This window comes from Perissodus microlepis, chromosome 13, assembly GCF_051167445.1.
Source record: "Perissodus microlepis isolate ML-2025 ecotype Zambia chromosome 13, ASM5116744v1, whole genome shotgun sequence".
In the NCBI taxonomy this organism is placed as follows: Eukaryota; Metazoa; Chordata; class Actinopteri; order Cichliformes; family Cichlidae; genus Perissodus; species Perissodus microlepis.
Genome location: NC_140473.1, coordinates 1 through 21843, shown reverse-complemented (window position 1 = coordinate 21843; position 21843 = coordinate 1).

Genomic DNA, 21843 nt, shown 5'->3' with positions numbered 1-21843 from the left:
TCTTCTGCCTGCGTGTCACAAAGTCTTTGTTCTGCCAGCGAGTCACAAAGTCTTTGTCCTGCCTGCGTGTCACAAAGTCTTTGTTCTGCCAGCGTGTCACAAATTCTTTTTCCCGCGCGCGTCTCACAAAGTCTTTTTCCCGCACTCGTGTCACAAAGTCTTTGTTCTGCCTGCCTGTCACAAAGTCTTTGTTCTGCCTGCGTGTCACAAAGTCTTTGTTCTGCCAGCGTGTCACAAAGTCTTTGTTCTGCCTGCGTGTCACAAAGTCTTTGTTCTGCCTGCGTGTCACAAACTCTTTGTTCTGCCTGCGTGTCACAAAGTCTTTGTTCTGCCTGCGTGTCACAAAGTCTTTGTTCTGCCTGCGTATCACAAAGTCTTTGTTCTGTCTGCGTGTCACAAAGTCTTTGTTCTGCCAGCGTGTCACAAAGTCTTTTTCCCGCGGGCGTGTCACATAGTCTTTGTTCTGCCTGCGTGTCACAAAGTCTTTGTTCTGCCTGCGTGTCACAAAGTCTTTGTTCTGCCAGCGTGTCACAAAGTCTTTTTCCCGCGCGCGTGTCACATAGTCTTTGTTCTGCCTGCGTGTCACAAAGTCTTTGTTCTACCAGCGTGTCACAAAGTCTTTTTCCCGCGCGCGTGTCACAAAGTCTTTGTTCTGTCTGCATGTCACAAAGTGTTTTTCCCGCGCGCGTGTCACAAAGTCTTTTTTTCTGCCTGCGTGTCACAAAGTCTTTGTTCTGCCTGCGTGTCACAAAGTCTTTGTTCTGCCTGCGTGTCACAAAGTCTTAGTTCTGCCTGCGTGTCACAAAGTCTTTTTCCCGCGCGCGTGTAACAAAGTCTTTGTTCTGCCGGCGTGTCACAAAGTCTTTTTCCCGCGCGCGTGTAACAAAGTCTTTGTTCTGCCTGCGTGTCACAAAGTCTTTCTTCTGCCTGCGTGTCACAAAGTCTTTGTTCTGCCAGCGAGTCACAAAGTCTTTGTCCTGCCTGCGTGTCACAAAGTCTTTGTTCTGCCAGCGTGTCACAAATTCTTTTTCCCGCGCGCGTCTCACAAAGTCTTTTTCCCGCACTCGTGTCACAAAGTCTTTGTTCTGCCTGCGTGTCACAAAGTCTTTGTTCTGCCCGCGTGTCACAAAGTCTTTGTTCTGCCCGCGTGTCACAAAGTCTTTGTTCTGCCTGCGTGTCACAAAGTCTTTGTTCTGCCTGCGTGTCACAAAGTCTTTGTTCTGCCTGCGTGTCACAAAGTCTTTTTCCCGCGCGCGTGTCACAAAGTCGTTGTTCTGCCTGCCTGTCACAAAGTCTTTGTTCTGCCTGCGTGTCACAAAGTCTTTGTTCTGCCAGCGTGTCACAAAGTCTTTGTTCTGCCTGCGTGTCACAAAGTCTTTGTTCTGCCTGCGTGTCACAAAGTCTTTTTCCCGCGCGCGTGTCACAAAGTCTTTGTTCTGCCTGCGTGTCACAAAGTCTTTGTTCTACCAGCGTGTCACAAAGTCTTTTTCCCGCGCGCGTGTCACAAAGTCTTTGTTCTGTCTGCATGTCACAAAGTCTTTGTCCCGCGCGCGTGTCACAAAGTCTTTGTTCTGCCTGCCTGTCACAAAGTCTTTGTTCTGCCTGCGTGTCACAAAGTCTTTGTTCTGCCTGCGTGTCACAAAGTCTTTGTTCTGCCTGCGTGTCACAAAGTCTTTGTTCTGCCTGCGTGTCACAAAGTCTTTGTTCTGCCTGCGTGTCACAAAGTCTTTTTCCCGCGCGCGTGTCACAAAGTCTTTGTTCTGCCTGCCTGTCACAAAGTCTTTGTTCTGCCTGCGTGTCACAAAGTCTTTGTTCTGCCAGCGTGTCACAAAGTCTTTGTTCTGCCTGCGTGTCACAAAGTCTTTGTTCTGCCTGCGTGTCACAAAGTCTTTGTTCTACCTGCGTGTCACAAAGTCTTTGTTCTGCCTGCGTATCACAAAGTCTTTGTTCTGTCTGCGTGTCACAAAGTCTTTGTTCTGCCAGCGTGTCACAAAGTCTTTTTCCCGCGGGCGTGTCACAAACTCTTTGTTCTGCCTGCCTGTCACAAAGTCTTTGTTCTGCCTGCGTGTCACAAAGTCTTTGTTCTGCCAGCGTGTCACAAAGTCTTTTTCCCGCGCGCGTGTCACAAAGTCTTTGTTCTGCCTGCGTGTCACAAAGTCTTTGTTCTACCAGCGTGTCACAAAGTCTTTTTCCCGCGCGCGTGTCACAAAGTCTTTGTTCTGTCTGCATGTCACAAAGTCTTTGTCCCGCGCGCGTGTCACAAAGTCTTTTTTTCTGCCTGCGTGTCACAAAGTCTTTGTTCTGCCTGCGTGTCACAAAGTCTTTGTTCTGCCTGCGTGTCACAAAGTCTTTGTTCTGCCTGCGTGTCACAAAGTCTTTGTTCTGCCTGCGTGTCACAAAGTCTTTGTTCTACCAGCGTGTCACAAAGTCTTTTTCCCGCGCGCGTGTCACAAAGTCTTTGTTCTGCCAGCGTGTCACAAAGTCTTTGTTCTGCCTGCGTGTCACAAAGTCTTTTTCCCGCGCGTGTCACAAAGTCTTTGTTCTGCCAGCGTGTCACAAAGTCTTTGTTCTGCCTGCGTGTCACAAAGTCTTTGTTCTGCCTGCGTGTCACAAAGTCTTTTTCCCGCGCGCGTGTCACAAAGTCTTTGTTCTGCCTGCCTGTCACAAAGTCTTTGTTCTGCCTGCGTGTCACAAACTCTTTGTTCTGCCTGCGTGTCACAAAGTCTTTGTTCTGCCTGCGTGTCACAAAGTCTTTGTTCTGCCTGCGTGTCACAAAGTCTTTGTTCTGCCTGCGTATCACAAAGTCTTTGTTCTGCCTGCGTGTCACAAAGTCTTTGTTCTGCCAGCGTGTCACAAAGTCTTTTTCCCGCGGGCATGTCACAAACTCTTTGTTCTGCCTGCCTGTCACAAAGTCTTTGTTCTGCCTGCGTGTCACAAAGTCTTTGTTCTGCCAGTGTGTCACAAAGTCTTTTTCCCGCGCGCGTGTCACATAGTCTTTGTTCTGCCTGCGTGTCACAAAGTCTTTGTTCTACCAGCGTGTCACAAAGTCTTTTTCCCGCGCGCGTGTCACAAAGTCTTTGTTCTGTCTGCATGTCACAAAGTGTTTTTCCCGCGCGCGTGTCACAAAGTCTTTTTTTCTGCCTGCGTGTCACAAAGTCTTTGTTCTGCCTGCGTGTCACAAAGTCTTTGTTCTGCCTGCGTGTCACAAAGTCTTAGTTCTGCCTGCGTGTCACAAAGTCTTTTTCCCGCGCGCGTGTAACAAAGTCTTTGTTCTGCCGGCGTGTCACAAAGTCTTTCTTCTGCCTGCGTGTCACAAAGTCTTTGTTCTGCCGGCGTGTCACAAAGTCTTTCTTCTGCCTGCGTGTCACAAAGTCTTTGTTCTGCCAGCGAGTCACAAAGTCTTTGTCCTGCCTGCGTGTCACAAAGTCTTTGTTCTGCCAGCGTGTCACAAATTCTTTTTCCCGCGCGCGTCTCACAAAGTCTTTTTCCCGCACTCGTGTCACAAAGTCTTTGTTCTGCCTGCCTGTCACAAAGTCTTTGTTCTGCCTGCGTGTCACAAAGTCTTTGTTCTGCCAGCGTGTCACAAAGTCTTTGTTCTGCCTGCGTGTCACAAAGTCTTTGTTCTGCCTGCGTGTCACAAACTCTTTGTTCTGCCTGCGTGTCACAAAGTCTTTGTTCTGCCTGCGTGTCACAAAGTCTTTGTTCTGCCTGCGTATCACAAAGTCTTTGTTCTGTCTGCGTGTCACAAAGTCTTTGTTCTGCCAGCGTGTCACAAAGTCTTTTTCCCGCGGGCGTGTCACATAGTCTTTGTTCTGCCTGCGTGTCACAAAGTCTTTGTTCTGCCTGCGTGTCACAAAGTCTTTGTTCTGCCAGCGTGTCACAAAGTCTTTTTCCCGCGCGCGTGTCACATAGTCTTTGTTCTGCCTGCGTGTCACAAAGTCTTTGTTCTACCAGCGTGTCACAAAGTCTTTTTCCCGCGCGCGTGTCACAAAGTCTTTGTTCTGTCTGCATGTCACAAAGTGTTTTTCCCGCGCGCGTGTCACAAAGTCTTTGTTCTGCCTGCGTGTCACAAAGTCTTTTTTTCTGCCTGCGTGTCACAAAGTCTTTGTTCTGTCTGCATGTCACAAAGTCTTTTTCCCGCGCGCGTGTCACAAAGTCTTTGTTCTGCCTGCGTGTCACAAAGTCTTTTTTTATGCCTGCGTGTCACAAAGTCTTTGTTCTGCCTGCGTGTCACAAAGTCTTTGTTCTGCCTGCGTGTCACAAAGTCTTAGTTCTGCCTGCGTGTCACAAAGTCTTTTTCCCGCGCGCGTGTAACAAAGTCTTTGTTCTGCCGGCGTGTCACAAAGTCTTTCTTCTGCCTGCGTGTCACAAAGTCTTAGTTCTGCCTGCGTGTCACAAAGTCTTTTTCCCGCGCGCGTGTAACAAAGTCTTTGTTCTGCCTGCGTGTCACAAAGTCTTTCTTCTGCCTGCGTGTCACAAAGTCTTTGTTCTGCCAGCGAGTCACAAAGTCTTTGTCCTGCCTGCGTGTCACAAAGTCTTTGTTCTGCCAGCGTGTCACAAATTCTTTTTCCCGCGCGCGTCTCACAAAGTCTTTTTCCCGCACTCGTGTCACAAAGTCTTTGTTCTGCCTGCGTGTCACAAAGTCTTTGTTCTGCCTGCGTGTCACAAAGTCTTTTTCCCGCGCGCGTGTCACAAAGTCTTTGTTCTGCCTGCCTGTCACAAAGTCTTTGTTCTGCCTGCGTGTCACAAAGTCTTTGTTCTGCCAGCGTGTCACAAAGTCTTTGTTCTGCCTGCGTGTCACAAAGTCTTTGTTCTGCCTGCGTGTCACAAAGTCTTTGTTCTACCTGCGTGTCACAAAGTCTTTGTTCTGCCTGCGTATCACAAAGTCTTTGTTCTGTCTGCGTGTCACAAAGTCTTTGTTCTGCCAGCGTGTCACAAAGTCTTTTTCCCGCGGGCGTGTCACAAACTCTTTGTTCTTCCTGCCTGTCACAAAGTCTTTGTTCTGCCTGCGTGTCACAAAGTCTTTGTTCTGCCAGCGTGTCACAAAGTCTTTTTCCCGCGCGCGTGTCACAAAGTCTTTGTTCTGCCTGCGTGTCACAAAGTCTTTGTTCTACCAGCGTGTCACAAAGTCTTTTTCCCGCGCGCGTGTCACAAAGTCTTTGTTCTGTCTGCATGTCACAAAGTCTTTTTCCCGCGCGCGTGTCACAAAGTCTTTTTTTCTGCCTGCGTGTCACAAAGTCTTTGTTCTGCCTGCGTGTCACAAAGTCTTTGTTCTGCCAGCGTGTCACAAAGTCTTTCTTCTGCCTGCGTGTCACAAAGTCTTTGTTCTGCCTGCGTGTCACAAAGTCTTTGTTCTACCTGCGTGTCACAAAGTCTTTGTTCTGCCTGCGTATCACAAAGTCTTTGTTCTGTCTGCGTGTCACAAAGTCTTTGTTCTGCCAGCGTGTCACAAAGTCTTTTTCCCGCGGGCGTGTCACAAACTCTTTGTTCTGCCTGCCTGTCACAAAGTCTTTGTTCTGCCTGCGTGTCACAAAGTCTTTGTTCTGCCAGCGTGTCACAAAGTCTTTTTCCCGCGCGCGTGTCACAAAGTCTTTGTTCTGCCTGCGTGTCACAAAGTCTTTGTTCTACCAGCGTGTCACAAAGTCTTTTTCCCGCGCGCGTGTCACAAAGTCTTTGTTCTGTCTGCATGTCACAAAGTCTTTTTCCCGCGCGCGTGTCACAAAGTCTTTTTTTCTGCCTGCGTGTCACAAAGTCTTTGTTCTGCCTGCGTGTCACAAAGTCTTTGTTCTGCCTGCGTGTCACAAAGTCTTTGTTCTGCCTGCGTGTCACAAAGTCTTTGTTCTGCCTGCGTGTCACAAAGTCTTTGTTCTACCAGCGTGTCACAAAGTCTTTTTCCCGCGCGCGTGTCACAAAGTCTTTGTTCTGCCAGCGTGTCACAAAGTCTTTGTTCTGCCTGCGTGTCACAAAGTCTTTTTCCCGCGCGTGTCACAAAGTCTTTGTTCTGCCAGCGTGTCACAAAGTCTTTGTTCTGCCTGCGTGTCACAAAGTCTTTGTTCTGCCTGCGTGTCACAAAGTCTTTTTCCCGCGCGCGTGTCACAAAGTCTTTGTTCTGCCTGCCTGTCACAAAGTCTTTGTTCTGCCTGCGTGTCACAAACTCTTTGTTCTGCCTGCGTGTCACAAAGTCTTTGTTCTGCCTGCGTGTCACAAAGTCTTTGTTCTGCCTGCGTGTCACAAAGTCTTTGTTCTGCCTGCGTATCACAAAGTCTTTGTTCTGCCTGCGTGTCACAAAGTCTTTGTTCTGCCAGCGTGTCACAAAGTCTTTTTCCCGCGGGCGTGTCACAAACTCTTTGTTCTGCCTGCCTGTCACAAAGTCTTTGTTCTGCCTGCGTGTCACAAAGTCTTTGTTCTGCCAGTGTGTCACAAAGTCTTTTTCCCGCGCGCGTGTCACATAGTCTTTGTTCTGCCTGCGTGTCACAAAGTCTTTGTTCTACCAGCGTGTCACAAAGTCTTTTTCCCGCGCGCGTGTCACAAAGTCTTTGTTCTGTCTGCATGTCACAAAGTGTTTTTCCCGCGCGCGTGTCACAAAGTCTTTTTTTCTGCCTGCGTGTCACAAAGTCTTTGTTCTGCCTGCGTGTCACAAAGTCTTTGTTCTGCCTGCGTGTCACAAAGTCTTAGTTCTGCCTGCGTGTCACAAAGTCTTTTTCCCGCGCGCGTGTAACAAAGTCTTTGTTCTGCCGGCGTGTCACAAAGTCTTTCTTCTGCCTGCGTGTCACAAAGTCTTTGTTCTGCCGGCGTGTCACAAAGTCTTTCTTCTGCCTGCGTGTCACAAAGTCTTTGTTCTGCCAGCGAGTCACAAAGTCTTTGTCCTGCCTGCGTGTCACAAAGTCTTTGTTCTGCCAGCGTGTCAAAAATTCTTTTTCCCGCGCGCGTCTCACAAAGTCTTTTTCCCGCACTCGTGTCACAAAGTCTTTGTTCTGCCTGCGTGTCACAAAGTCTTTGTTCTGCCCGCGTGTCACAAAGTCTTTGTTCTGCCCGCGTGTCACAAAGTCTTTGTTCTGCCTGCGTGTCACAAAGTCTTTGTTCTGCCTGCGTGTCACAAAGTCTTTGTTCTGCCTGCGTGTCACAAAGTCTTTTTCCCGCGCGCGTGTCACAAAGTCGTTGTTCTGCCTGCCTGTCACAAAGTCTTTGTTCTGCCTGCGTGTCACAAAGTCTTTGTTCTGCCTGCGTGTCACAAAGTCTTTGTTCTGCCTGCGTGTCACAAAGTCTTTGTTCTGCCTGCGTGTCACAAAGTCTTTTTCCCGCGCGCGTGTCACAAAGTCTTTGTTCTGCCTGCCTGTCACAAAGTCTTTGTTCTGCCTGCGTGTCACAAAGTCTTTGTTCTGCCAGCGTGTCACAAAGTCTTTGTTCTGCCTGCGTGTCACAAAGTCTTTGTTCTGCCTGCGTGTCACAAAGTCTTTGTTCTACCTGCGTGTCACAAAGTCTTTGTTCTGCCTGCGTATCACAAAGTCTTTGTTCTGTCTGCGTGTCACAAAGTCTTTGTTCTGCCAGCGTGTCACAAAGTCTTTTTCCCGCGGGCGTGTCACAAACTCTTTGTTCTGCCTGCCTGTCACAAAGTCTTTGTTCTGCCTGCGTGTCACAAAGTCTTTGTTCTGCCAGCGTGTCACAAAGTCTTTTTCCCGCGCGCGTGTCACAAAGTCTTTGTTCTGCCTGCGTGTCACAAAGTCTTTGTTCTACCAGCGTGTCACAAAGTCTTTTTCCCGCGCGCGTGTCACAAAGTCTTTGTTCTGTCTGCATGTCACAAAGTCTTTTTCCCGCGCGCGTGTCACAAAGTCTTTTTTTCTGCCTGCGTGTCACAAAGTCTTTGTTCTGCCTGCGTGTCACAAAGTCTTTGTTCTGCCTGCGTGTCACAAAGTCTTTGTTCTGCCTGCGTGTCACAAAGTCTTTGTTCTGCCTGCGTGTCACAAAGTCTTTGTTCTACCAGCGTGTCACAAAATCTTTTTCCCGCGCGCGTGTCACAAAGTCTTTGTTCTGCCAGCGTGTCACAAAGTCTTTGTTCTACCTGCGTGTCACAAAGTCTTTTTCCCGCGCGTGTCACAAAGTCTTTGTTCTGCCAGCGTGTCACAAAGTCTTTGTTCTGCCTGCGTGTCACAAAGTCTTTGTTCTGCCTGCGTGTCACAAAGTCTTTTTCCCGCGCGCGTGTCACAAAGTCTTTGTTCTGCCTGCCTGTCACAAAGTCTTTGTTCTGCCTGCGTGTCACAAACTCTTTGTTCTGCCTGCGTGTCACAAAGTCTTTGTTCTGCCTGCGTGTCACAAAGTCTTTGTTCTGCCTGCGTGTCACAAAGTCTTTGTTCTGCCTGCGTATCACAAAGTCTTTGTTCTGCCTGCGTGTCACAAAGTCTTTGTTCTGCCAGCGTGTCACAAAGTCTTTTTCCCGCGGGCGTGTCACAAACTCTTTGTTCTGCCTGCCTGTCACAAAGTCTTTGTTCTGCCAGCGTGTCACAAAGTCTTTTTCCCGCGCGCGTCACAAAGTCTTTGTTCTGCCTGCGTGTCACAAAGTCTTTGTTCTACCAGCGTGTCACAAAGTCTTTTTCCCGCGCGCGTGTCACAAAGTCTTTGTTCTGCCTGCGTGTCACAAAGTCTTAGTTCTGCCTGCGTGTCACAAAGTCTTTTTCCCGCGCGCGTGTAACAAAGTCTTTGTTCTGCCGGCGTGTCACAAAGTCTTTGTTCTGCCTGCGTGTCACAAAGTCTTTGTTCTGCCGGCGTGTCACAAAGTCTTTCTTCTGCCTGCGTGTCACAAAGTCTTTTTCCCGCGCGTGTCACAAAGTCTTTGTTCTGCCAGCGTGTCACAAAGTCTTTGTTCTGCCTGTGTGTCACAAAGTCTTTTTCCCGCGCGTGTCACAAAGTCTTTGTTCTGCCTGCGTGTCACAAAGTCTTTGTTCTGCCAGCGAGTCACAAAGTCTTTGTTCTGCCTGCGTGTCACAAAGTCTTTTTCCCGCACTCGTGTCACAAAGTCTTTGTTCTGCCTGCGTGTCACAAAGTCTTTGTTCTGCCCGCGTGTCACAAAGTCTTTGTTCTGCCTGCGTGTCACAAAGTCTTTTTCACGCGCGTGTCACAAAGTCTTTGTTCTGCCTGCGTGTCACAAAGTCTTTGTTCTGCCTGCGTGTCACAAAGTCTTTTTCCGCGCGCGTGTCACAAAGTCTTTGTTCTGCCTGCCTGTCACAAAGTCTTTGTTCTGCCTGCGTGTCACAAAGTCTTTGTTCTGCCAGCGTGTCACAAAGTCTTTGTTCTGCCTGCGTGTCACAAAGTCTTTGTTCTGCCTGCGTGTCACAAAGTCTTTGTTCTGCCTGCGTGTCACAAAGTCTTTGTTCTGCCTGCGTATCACAAAGTCTTTGTTCTGTCTGCGTGTCACAAAGTCTTTGTTCGTCCTGCGTGTCACAAAGTCTTTGTTCTGCCTGCGTATCACAAAGTCTTTGTTCTGCCTGCGTGTCACAAAGTCTTTGTTCTATCTGCGTGTCACAAAGTCTTTTTCCCGCGCGCGTGTCACAAAGTCTTTTTCCCGCGCGCGTGTCACAAAGTCTTTGTTCTGCCTGCGTGTCACAAGGTCTTTGTTCTGCCTGCGTGTCACAAAGTCTTTATTCTGCCTGCGTGTCACAAAGTCTTTGTTCTGCCGGCATGTCACAAAGTCTTTCTTCTGCCTGCGTGTCACAAAGTCTTTGTTCTGCCTGCGTGTCACAAAGTCTTTGTTCTGCCTGCGTGTCACAAAGTCTTTTTCCCGTGCGTGTCACAAAGTCTTTGTTCTGCCTGCGTGTCACAAAGTCTTTGTTCTGCCTGCGTGTCACAAAGTCTTTTTCCCGCGCGTGTCACAAAGTCTTTGTTCTGCCTGCGTGTCACAAACTCTTTGTTCTGCCAGCGAGTCACAAAGTCTTTGTCCTGCCTGCGTGTCACAAAGTCTTTGTTCTGCCTGCGTGTCACAAAGTCTTTTTCCCGCGCGCGTGTCACAAAGTCTTTGTTCTGCCTGCATGTCACAAAGTCTTTGTTCTGCCTGCGTGTCACAAAGTCTTTGTTCTGCCCGCGTGTCACAAAGTCTTTGTTCTGCCTGCGTGTCACAAAGTCTTTTTCCCGCGCGCGTCTCACAAAGTCTTTTTCCCGCACTCGTGTCACAAAGTCTTTGTTCTGCCTCCGTGTCACAAAGTCTTTGTTCTGCCCGCGTGTCACAAAGTCTTTGTTCTGCCTGCGTGTCACAAAGTCTTTTTCACGCGCGTGTCACAAAGTCTTTGTTCTGCCTGCGTGTCACAAAGTCTTTTTCCCGCGCGTGTCACAAAGTCTTTGTTCTGCCTGCGTGTCACAAACTCTTTGTTCTGCCCGCGTGTCACAAAGTCTTTGTTCTGCCTGCGTGTCACAAAGTCTTTTTCCCGCGCGCGTGTCACAAAGTTTTTTCCCGCACTCGTGTCACAAAGTCTTTGTTCTTCCTGCGTGTCACAAAGTCTTTTTCACGCGCGTGTCACAAAGTCTTTGTTCTGCCTGCGTGTCACAAAGTCTTTGTTCTGCCTGCGTGTCACAAACTCTTTGTTCTGCCCGCGTGTCACAAAGTCTTTGTTCTGCCTGCGTGTCACAAAGTCTTTTTCCCGCGCGCGTCTCACAAAGTCTTTTTCCCGCACTCGTGTCACAAAGTCTTTGTTCTGCCTCCGTGTCACAAAGTCTTTGTTCTGCCCGCGTGTCACAAAGTCTTTGTTCTGCCTGCGTGTCACAAAGTCTTTTTCACGCGCGTGTCACAAAGTCTTTGTTCTGCCTGCGTGTCACAAAGTCTTTGTTCTGCCTGCGTGTCACAAAGTCTTTGTTCTGCCTGCGTGTCACAAAGTCTTTGTTCTGCCAGCGTGTCACAAAGTCTTTTTTCTGCCTGCGTGTCACAAAGTCTTTGTTCTGCCTGCGTGTCACAAAGTCTTTGTTCTGCCTGCGTATCACAAAGTCTTTGTTCTGTCTGCGTGTCACAAAGTCTTTGTTCTGCCAGCGTGTCACAAAGTCTTTGTTCTGCAACCGTGTCACAAAGTCTTTTTCCCGCGCGCGTGTCACAAACTCTTTGTTCTACCAGCGTGTCACAAAGTCTTTTTCCCGCGCGCGTGTCACAAAGTCTTTGTTCTGCCTGCGTGTCACAAAGTCTTTGTTCTGCCTGCGTGTCACAAAGTCTTTGTTCTGCCTGCGTGTCACAAAGTCTTTGTTCTGCCTGCGTGTCACAAAGTCTTAGTTCTGCCTGCGTGTCACAAAGTCTTTTTCCCGCGCGTGTCACAAAGTCTTTGTTCTGCCTGCGTGTCACAAAGTCTTTGTTCTGCCTGCGTGTCACAAAGTCTTTGTTCTACCTGCGTGTCACAAAGTCTTTTTCCCGCGCGTGTCACAAAGTCTTTGTTCTGCTTGCGTGTCACAAACTCTTTGTTCTGCCAGCGAGTCACAAAGTCTTTGTCCTGCCTGCGTGTCACAAAGTCTTTGTTCTGCCTGCGTGTCACAAAGTCTTTTTCCCGCGCGCGTCTAACAAAGTCTTTTTCCCGCACTCGTGTCACAAAGTCTTTGTTCTGCCTGCGTGTCACAAAGTCTTTGTTCTGCCCGCGTGTCACAAAGTCTTTGTTCTGCCAGCGTGTCACAAAGTCTTTTTCCCGCGCGCGTCTCACAAAGTCTTTTTCCCGCACTCGTGTCACAAAGTCTTTGTTCTGCCTGCGTGTCACAAACTCTTTGTTCTGCCTGCGTGTCACAAAGTCTTTGTTCTGCCTGCGTGTCACAAAGTCTTTGTTCTGCCTGCGTGTCACAAAGTCTTTGTTCTGCCTGCGTATCACAAAGTCTTTGTTCTGCCTGCGTGTCACAAAGTCTTTGTTCTGCCAGCGTGTCACAAAGTCTTTTTCCCGCGGGCGTGTCACAAACTCTTTGTTCTGCCTGCCTGTCACAAAGTCTTTGTTCTGCCAGCGTGTCACAAAGTCTTTTTCCCGCGCGCGTCAAAAAGTCTTTGTTCTGCCTGCGTGTCACAAAGTCTTTGTTCTACCAGCGTGTCACAAAGTCTTTTTCCCGCGCGCGTGTCACAAAGTCTTTGTTCTGTCTGCATGTCACAAAGTCTTTTTCCCGCGCGCGTGTCACAAAGTCTTTTTTTCTGCCTGCTGTCACAAAGTCTTTGTTCTGCCTGCGTGTCACAAAGTCTTTGTTCTGCCTGCGTGTCACAAAGTCTTAGTTCTGCCTGCGTGTCACAAAGTCTTTTTCCCGCGCGCGTGTAACAAAGTCTTTGTTCTGCCGGCGTGTCACAAAGTCTTTGTTCTGCCTGCGTGTCACAAAGTCTTTGTTCTGCCGGCGTGTCACAAAGTCTTTCTTCTGCCTGCGTGTCACAAAGTCTTTTTCCCGCGCGTGTCACAAAGTCTTTGTTCTGCCAGCGTGTCACAAAGTCTTTGTTCTGCCTGCGTGTCACAAAGTCTTTTTCCCGCGCGTGTCACAAAGTCTTTGTTCTGCCTGCGTGTCACAAAGTCTTTGTTCTGCCAGCGAGTCACAAAGTCTTTGTTCTGCCTGCGTGTCACAAAGTCTTTTTCCCGCACTCGTGTCACAAAGTCTTTGTTCTGCCTGCGTGTCACAAAGTCTTTGTTCTGCCCGCGTGTCACAAAGTCTTTGTTCTGCCTGCGTGTCACAAAGTCTTTTTCACGCGCGTGTCACAAAGTCTTTGTTCTGCCTGCGTGTCACAAAGTCTTTTTCCGCGCGCGTGTCACAAAGTCTTTGTTCTGCCTGCCTGTCACAAAGTCTTTGTTCTGCCTGCGTGTCACAAAGTCTTTGTTCTGCCAGCGTGTCACAAAGTCTTTGTTCTGCCTGCGTGTCACAAAGTCTTTGTTCTGCCTGCGTGTCACAAAGTCTTTGTTCTGCCTGCGTGTCACAAAGTCTTTGTTCTGCCTGCGTATCACAAAGTCTTTGTTCTGTCTGCGTGTCACAAAGTCTTTGTTCGTCCTGCGTGTCACAAAGTCTTTGTTCTGCCTGCGTATCACAAAGTCTTTGTTCTGCCTGCGTGTCACAAAGTCTTTGTTCTATCTGCGTGTCACAAAGTCTTTTTCCCGCGCGCGTGTCACAAAGTCTTTTTCCCGCGCGCGTGTCACAAAGTCTTTGTTCTGCCTGCGTGTCACAAGGTCTTTGTTCTGCCTGCGTGTCACAAAGTCTTTGTTCTGCCTGCGTGTCACAAAGTCTTTGTTCTGCCGGCATGTCACAAAGTCTTTCTTCTGCCTGCGTGTCACAAAGTCTTTGTTCTGCCTGCGTGTCACAAAGTCTTTGTTCTGCCTGCGTGTCACAAAGTCTTTTTCCCGCGCGTGTCACAAAGTCTTTGTTCTGCCTGCGTGTCACAAAGTCTTTTTCCCGCGCGCGTCTCACAAAGTCTTTTTCCCGCACTCGTGTCACAAAGTCTTTGTTCTGCCTGCGTGTCACAAAGTCTTTGTTCTGCCCGCGTGTCACAAAGTCTTTGTTCTGCCAGCGAGTCACAAAGTCTTTGTCCTGCCTGCGTGTCACAAAGTCTTTGTTCTGCCCGCGTGTCACAAAGTCTTTGTTCTGCCTGCGTGTCACAAAGTCTTTGTTCTGCCTGCGTGTCACAAAGTCTTTTTCCCGCGCGCGTGTCACAAAGTCTTTGTTCTGCCTGCGTGTCACAAAGTCTTTGTTCTGCCAGCGTGTCACAAAGTCTTTGTTCTGCCTGCGTGTCACAAAGTCTTTGTTCTGCCTGCGTGTCACAAAGTCTTTGTTCTGCCTGCGTGTCACAAAGTCTTTGTTCTGCCTGCGTATCACAAAGTCTTTGTTCTGCCAGCGTGTCACAAAGTCTTTTTCACGCGCGCGTCTCACAAAGTCTTTTTCCCGCACTCGTGTCACAAAGTCTTTGTTCTGCCTGCGTGTCACAAAGTCTTTGTTCTGCCCGCGTGTCACAAAGTCTTTGTTCTGCCTGCGTGTCACAAAGTCTTTTTCACGCGCGTGTCACAAAGTCTTTGTTCTGCCTGCGTGTCACAAAGTCTTTTTCCCGCGCGTGTCACAAAGTCTTTGTTCTGCCTGCGTGTCACAAAGTCTTTTTCCCGCGCGCGTGTCACAAAGTCTTTTTCCCGCACTCGTGTCACAAAGTCTTTGTTCTGCCTGCGTGTCACAAAGTCTTTGTTCTGCCCGCGTGTCACAAAGTCTTTGTTCTTCCTGCGTGTCACAAAGTCTTTTTCACGCGCGTGTCACAAAGTCTTTGTTCTGCCTGCGTGTCACAAAGTCTTTGTTCTGCCTGCGTGTCACAAACTCTTTGTTCTGCCCGCGTGTCACAAAGTCTTTGTTCTGCCTGCGTGTCACAAAGTCTTTTTCCCGCGCGCGTCTCACAAAGTCTTTTTCCCGCACTCGTGTCACAAAGTCTTTGTTCTGCCTCCGTGTCACAAAGTCTTTGTTCTGCCCGCGTGTCACAAAGTCTTTGTTCTGCCTGCGTGTCACAAAGTCTTTTTCACGCGCGTGTCACAAAGTCTTTGTTCTGCCTGCGTGTCACAAAGTCTTTGTTCTGCCTGCGTGTCACAAAGTCTTTGTTCTGCCTGCGTGTCACAAAGTCTTTGTTCTGCCAGCGTGTCACAAAGTCTTTTTTCTGCCTGCGTGTCACAAAGTCTTTGTTCTGCCTGCGTGTCACAAAGTCTTTGTTCTGCCTGCGTATCACAAAGTCTTTGTTCTGTCTGCGTGTCACAAAGTCTTTGTTCTGCCACCGTGTCACAAAGTCTTTTTCCCGCGCGCGTGTCACAAACTCTTTGTTCTACCAGCGTGTCACAAAGTCTTTTTCCCGCGCGCGTGTCACAAAGTCTTTGTTCTGCCTGCGTGTCACAAAGTCTTTGTTCTGCCTGCGTGTCACAAAGTCTTTGTTCTGCCTGCGTGTCACAAAGTCTTAGTTCTGCCTGCGTGTCACAAAGTCTTTTTCCCGCGCGTGTCACAAAGTCTTTGTTCTGCCTGCGTGTCACAAAGTCTTTGTTCTGCCGGCGTGTCACAAAGTCTTTGTTCTGCCTGCGTGTCACAAAGTCTTTGTTCTGCCTGCGTGTCACAAAGTCTTTTTCCCGCGCGTGTCACAAAGTCTTTGTTCTGCTTGCGTGTCACAAACTCTTTGTTCTGCCAGCGAGTCACAAAGTCTTTGTCCTGCCTGCGTGTCACAAAGTCTTTGTTCTGCCTGCGTGTCACAAAGTCTTTTTCCCGCGCGCGTCTAACAAAGTCTTTTTCCCGCACTCGTGTCACAAAGTCTTTGTTCTGCCTGCGTGTCACAAAGTCTTTGTTCTGCCTGCGTGTCACAAAGTCTTAGTTCTGCCTGCGTGTCACAAAGTCTTTTTCCCGCGCGTGTCACAAAGTCTTTGTTCTGCCTGCGTGTCACAAAGTCTTTGTTCTGCCGGCGTGTCACAAAGTCTTTGTTCTGCCTGCGTGTCACAAAGTCTTTGTTCTGCCTGCGTGTCACAAAGTCTTTTTCCCGCGCGTGTCACAAAGTCTTTGTTCTGCTTGCGTGTCACAAAGTCTTTGTTCTGCCTGCGAGTCACAAAGTCTTTGTCCTGCCTGCGTGTCACAAAGTCTTTGTTCTGCCTGCGTGTCACAAAGTCTTTGTTCTGCCTGCGTGTCACAAAGTCTTAGTTCTGCCTGCGTGTCACAAAGTCTTTTTCCCGCGCGTGTCACAAAGTCTTTGTTCTGCCTGCGTGTCACAAAGTCTTTGTTCTGCCTGCGTGTCACAAAGTCTTTGTTCTGCCTGCGTGTCACAAAGTCTTTTTCCCGCGCGTGTCACAAAGTCTTTGTTCTGCTTGCGTGTCACAAACTCTTTGTTCTGCCAGCGAGTCACAAAGTCTTTGTTCTGCCTGCGTGTCACAAAGTCTTTGTTCTGCCTGCGTGTCACAAAGTCTTTGTTCTGCCTGCGTGTCACAAAGTCTTAGTTCTGCCTGCGTGTCACAAAGTCTTTTTCCCGCGCGTGTCACAAAGTCTTTGTTCTGCCTGCGTGTCACAAAGTCTTTGTTCTGCCTGCGTGTCACAAAGTCTTTGTTCTGCCTGCGTGTCACAAAGTCTTTTTCCCGCGCGTGTCACAAAGTCTTTGTTCTGCTTGCGTGTCACAAACTCTTTGTTCTGCCAGCGAGTCACAAAGTCTTTGTCCTGCCTGCGTGTCACAAAGTCTTTGTTCTGCCTGCGTGTCACAAAGTCTTTTTCCCGCGCGCGTCTAACAAAGTCTTTTTCCCGCACTCGTGTCACAAAGTCTTTGTTCTGCCTGCGTGTCACAAAGTCTTTGTTCTGCCCGCGTGTCACAAAGTCTTTGTTCTGCCTGCGTGTCACAAAGTCTTTGTTCTGCCTGCGTGTCACAAAGTCTTTGTTCTGCCAGCGTGTCACAAAGTCTTTTTCCCGCGGGCGTGTCACAAACTCTTTGTTCTGCCTGCCTGTCACAAAGTCTTTGTTCTGCCTGCGTGTCACAAAGTCTTTGTTCTGCCAGCGTGTCACAAAGTCTTTTTCCCGCGCGCGTGTCACAAAGTCTTTGTTCTGCCTGCGTGTCACAAAGTCTTTGTTCTACCAGCGTGTCACAAAGTCTTTTTCCCGCGCGCGTGTCACAAAGTCTTTGTTCTGTCTGCATGTCACAAAGTCTTTTTCCCGCGCGCGTGTCACAAAGTCTTTTTTTCTGCCTGCGTGTCACAAAGTCTTTGTTCTGCCTGCGTGTCACAAAGTCTTTGTTCTGCCTGCGTGTCACAAAGTCTTTGTTCTGCCTGCGTGTCACAAAGTCTTTGTTCTGCCTGCGTGTCACAAAGTCTTTGTTCTACCAGCGTGTCACAAAGTCTTTTTTCCGCGCGCGTGTCACAAAGTCTTTGTTCTGCCAGCGTGTCACAAAGTCTTTGTTCTGCCTGCGTGTCACAAAGTCTTTTTCCCGCGCGTGTCACAAAGTCTTTGTTCTGCCAGCGTGTCACAAAGTCTTTGTTCTGCCTGCGTGTCACAAAGTCTTTGTTCTGCCTGCGTGTCACAAAGTCTTTTTCCCGCGCGCGTGTCACAAAGTCTTTGTTCTGCCTGCCTGTCACAAAGTCTTTGTTCTGCCTGCGTGTCACAAACTCTTTGTTCTGCCTGCGTGTCACAAAGTCTTTGTTCTGCCTGCGTGTCACAAAGTCTTTGTTCTGCCTGCGTGTCACAAAGTCTTTGTTCTGCCTGCGTATCACAAAGTCTTTGTTCTGCCTGCGTGTCACAAAGTCTTTGTTCTGCCAGCGTGTCACAAAGTCTTTGTTCTGCCTGCGTGTCACAAAGTCTTTTTCCCGCGCGTGTCACAAAGTCTTTGTTCTGCCTGCGTGTCACAAAGTCTTTTTCCCGCGCGCGTCTCACAAAGTCTTTTTCCCGCACTCGTGTCACAAAGTCTTTGTTCTGCCTGCGTGTCACAAAGTCTTTGTTCTGCCCGCGTGTCACAAAGTCTTTGTTCTGCCAGCGAGTCACAAAGTCTTTGTCCTGCCTGCGTGTCACAAAGTCTTTGTTCTGCCCGCGTGTCACAAAGTCTTTGTTCTGCCTGCGTGTCACAAAGTCTTTGTTCTGCCTGCGTGTCACAAAGTCTTTTTCCCGCGCGCGTGTCACAAAGTCTTTGTTCTGCCTGCGTGTCACAAAGTCTTTGTTCTGCCAGCGTGTCACAAAGTCTTTGTTCTGCCTGCGTGTCACAAAGTCTTTGTTCTGCCTGCGTGTCACAAAGTCTTTGTTCTGCCTGCGTGTCACAAAGTCTTTGTTCTGCCTGCGTATCACAAAGTCTTTGTTCTGTCTGCGTGTCACAAAGTCTTTGTTCTGCCAGCGTGTCACAAAGTCTTTTTCACGCGCGCGTCTCACAAAGTCTTTTTCCCGCACTCGTGTCACAAAGTCTTTGTTCTGCCTGCGTGTCACAAAGTCTTTGTTCTGCCCGCGTGTCACAAAGTCTTTGTTCTGCCTGCGTGTCACAAAGTCTTTTTCACGCGCGTGTCACAAAGTCTTTGTTCTGCCTGCGTGTCACAAAGTCTTTTTCCCGCGCGTGTCACAAAGTCTTTGTTCTGCCTGCGTGTCACAAAGTCTTTTTCCCGCGCGCGTGTCACAAAGTCTTTTTCCCGCACTCGTGTCACAAAGTCTTTGTTCTGCCTGCGTGTCACAAAGTCTTTGTTCTGCCCGCGTGTCACAAAGTCTTTGTTCTTCCTGCGTGTCACAAAGTCTTTTTCACGCGCGTGTCACAAAGTCTTTGTTCTGCCTGCGTGTCACAAAGTCTTTGTTCTGCCTGCGTGTCACAAACTCTTTGTTCTGCCCGCGTGTCACAAAGTCTTTGTTCTGCCTGCGTGTCACAAAGTCTTTTTCCCGCGCGCGTCTCACAAAGTCTTTTTCCCGCACTCGTGTCACAAAGTCTTTGTTCTGCCTCCGTGTCACAAAGTCTTTGTTCTGCCCGCGTGTCACAAAGTCTTTGTTCTGCCTGCGTGTCACAAAGTCTTTTTCACGCGCGTGTCACAAAGTCTTTGTTCTGCCTGCGTGTCACAAAGTCTTTGTTCTGCCTGCGTGTCACAAAGTCTTTGTTCTGCCTGCGTGTCACAAAGTCTTTTTTCTGCCTGCGTGTCACAAAGTCTTTGTTCTGCCTGCGTGTCACAAAGTCTTTGTTCTGCCTGCGTATCACAAAGTCTTTGTTCTGTCTGCGTGTCACAAAGTCTTTGTTCTGCCACCGTGTCACAAAGTCTTTTTCCCGCGCGCGTGTCACAAACTCTTTGTTCTACCAGCGTGTCACAAAGTCTTTTTCCCGCGCGCGTGTCACAAAGTCTTTGTTCTGCCTGCGTGTCACAAAGTCTTTGTTCTGCCTGCGTGTCACAAAGTCTTTGTTCTGCCTGCGTGTCACAAAGTCTTAGTTCTGCCTGCGTGTCACAAAGTCTTTTTCCCGCGCGTGTCACAAAGTCTTTGTTCTGCCTGCGTGTCACAAAGTCTTTGTTCTGCCGGCGTGTCACAAAGTCTTTGTTCTGCCTGCGTGTCACAAAGTCTTTTTCCCGCGCGCGTATCACAAAGTCTTTTTCCCGCGCGTGTCACAAAGTCTTTGTTCTGCTTGCGTGTCACAAACTCTTTGTTCTGCCAGCGAGTCACAAAGTCTTTGTCCTGCCTGCGTGTCACAAAGTCTTTGTTCTGCCTGCGTGTCACAAAGTCTTTTTCCCGCGCGCGTCTAACAAAGTCTTTTTCCCGCACTCGTGTCACAAAGTCTTTGTTCTGCCTGCGTGTCACAAAGTCTTTGTTCTGCCCGCGTGTCACAAAGTCTTTGTTCTGCCTGCGTGTCACAAAGTCTTTGTTCTGCCTGCGTGTCACAAAGTCTTTGTTCTGCCAGCGTGTCACAAAGTCTTTTTCCCGCGGGCGTGTCACAAACTCTTTGTTCTGCCTGCCTGTCACAAAGTCTTTGTTCTGCCTGCGTGTCACAAAGTCTTTGTTCTGCCAGCGTGTCACAAAGTCTTTTTCCCGCGCGCGTGTCACAAAGTCTTTGTTCTGCCTGCGTGTCACAAAGTCTTTGTTCTACCAGCGTGTCACAAAGTCTTTTTCCCGCGCGCGTGTCACAAAGTCTTTGTTCTGTCTGCATGTCACAAAGTCTTTTTCCCGCGCGCGTGTCACAAAGTCTTTTTTTCTGCCTGCGTGTCACAAAGTCTTTGTTCTGCCTGCGTGTCACAAAGTCTTTGTTCTGCCTGCGTGTCACAAAGTCTTTGTTCTGCCTGCGTGTCACAAAGTCTTTGTTCTGCCTGCGTGTCACAAAGTCTTTGTTCTACCAGCGTGTCACAAAGTCTTTTTTCCGCGCGCGTGTCACAAAGTCTTTGTTCTGCCAGCGTGTCACAAAGTCTTTGTTCTGCCTGCGTGTCACAAAGTCTTTTTCCCGCGCGTGTCACAAAGTCTTTGTTCTGCCAGCGTGTCACAAAGTCTTTGTTCTGCCTGCGTGTCACAAAGTCTTTGTTCTGCCTGCGTGTCACAAAGTCTTTTTCCCGCGCGCGTGTCACAAAGTCTTTGTTCTGCCTGCCTGTCACAAAGTCTTTGTTCTGCCTGCGTGTCACAAACTCTTTGTTCTGCCTGCGTGTCACAAAGTCTTTGTTCTGCCTGCGTGTCACAAAGTCTTTGTTCTGCCTGCGTGTCACAAAGTCTTTGTTCTGCCTGCGTATCACAAAGTCTTTGTTCTGCCTGCGTGTCACAAAGTCTTTGTTCTGCCAGCGTGTCACAAAGTCTTTGTTCTGCCTGCGTGTCACAAAGTCTTTTTCCCGCGCGTGTCACAAAGTCTTTGTTCTGCCTGCGTGTCACAAAGTCTTTTTCCCGCGCGCGTCTCACAAAGTCTTTTTCCCGCACTCGTGTCACAAAGTCTTTGTTCTGCCTGCGTGTCACAAAGTCTTTGTTCTGCCCGCGTGTCACAAAGTCTTTGTTCTGCCAGCGAGTCACAAAGTCTTTGTCCTGCCTGCGTGTCACAAAGTCTTTGTTCTGCCCGCGTGTCACAAAGTCTTTGTTCTGCCTGCGTGTCACAAAGTCTTTGTTCTGCCTGCGTGTCACAAAGTCTTTTTCCCGCGCGCGTGTCACAAAGTCTTTGTTCTGCCTGCGTGTCACAAAGTCTTTGTTCTGCCAGCGTGTCACAAAGTCTTTGTTCTGCCTGCGTGTCACAAAGTCTTTGTTCTGCCTGCGTGTCACAAAGTCTTTGTTCTGCCTGCGTGTCACAAAGTCTTTGTTCTGCCTGCGTATCACAAAGTCTTTGTTCTGTCTGCGTGTCACAAAGTCTTTGTTCTGCCAGCGTGTCACAAAGTCTTTTTCACGCGCGCGTCTCACAAAGTCTTTTTCCCGCACTCGTGTCACAAAGTCTTTGTTCTGCCTGCGTGTCACAAAGTCTTTGTTCTGCCCGCGTGTCACAAAGTCTTTGTTCTGCCTGCGTGTCACAAAGTCTTTTTCACGCGCGTGTCACAAAGTCTTTGTTCTGCCTGCGTGTCACAAAGTCTTTTTCCCGCGCGTGTCACAAAGTCTTTGTTCTGCCTGCGTGTCACAAAGTCTTTTTCCCGCGCGCGTGTCACAAAGTCTTTTTCCCGCACTCGTGTCACAAAGTCTTTGTTCTGCCTGCGTGTCACAAAGTCTTTGTTCTGCCCGCGTGTCACAAAGTCTTTGTTCTTCCTGCGTGTCACAAAGTCTTTTTCACGCGCGTGTCACAAACTCTTTGTTCTGCCCGCGTGTCACAAAGTCTTTGTACTGCCTGCGTGTCACAAAGTCTTTTTCCCGCGCGCGTCTCACAAAGTCTTTTTCCCGCACTCGTGTCACAAAGTCTTTGTTCTGCCTCCGTGTCACAAAGTCTTTGTTCTGCCCGCGTGTCACAAAGTCTTTGTTCTGCCTGCGTGTCACAAAGTCTTTTTCACGCGCGTGTCACAAAGTCTTTGTTCTGCCTGCGTGTCACAAAGTCTTTGTTCTGCCTGCGTGTCACAAAGTCTTTGTTCTGCCTGCGTGTCACAAAGTCTTTGTTCTGCCAGCGTGTCACAAAGTCTTTTTTCTGCCTGCGTGTCACAAAGTCTTTGTTCTGCCTGCGTGTCACAAAGTCTTTGTTCTGCCTGCGTATCACAAAGTCTTTGTTCTGTCTGCGTGTCACAAAGTCTTTGTTCTGCCACCGTGTCACAAAGTCTTTTTCCCGCGCGCGTGTCACAAACTCTTTGTTCTACCAGCGTGTCACAAAGTCTTTTTCCCGCGCGCGTGTCACAAAGTCTTTGTTCTGCCTGCGTGTCACAAAGTCTTTGTTCTGCCTGCGTGTCACAAAGTCTTTGTTCTGCCTGCGTGTCACAAAGTCTTAGTTCTGCCTGCGTGTCACAAAGTCTTTTTCCCGCGCGTGTCACAAAGTCTTTGTTCTGCCTGCGTGTCACAAAGTCTTTGTTC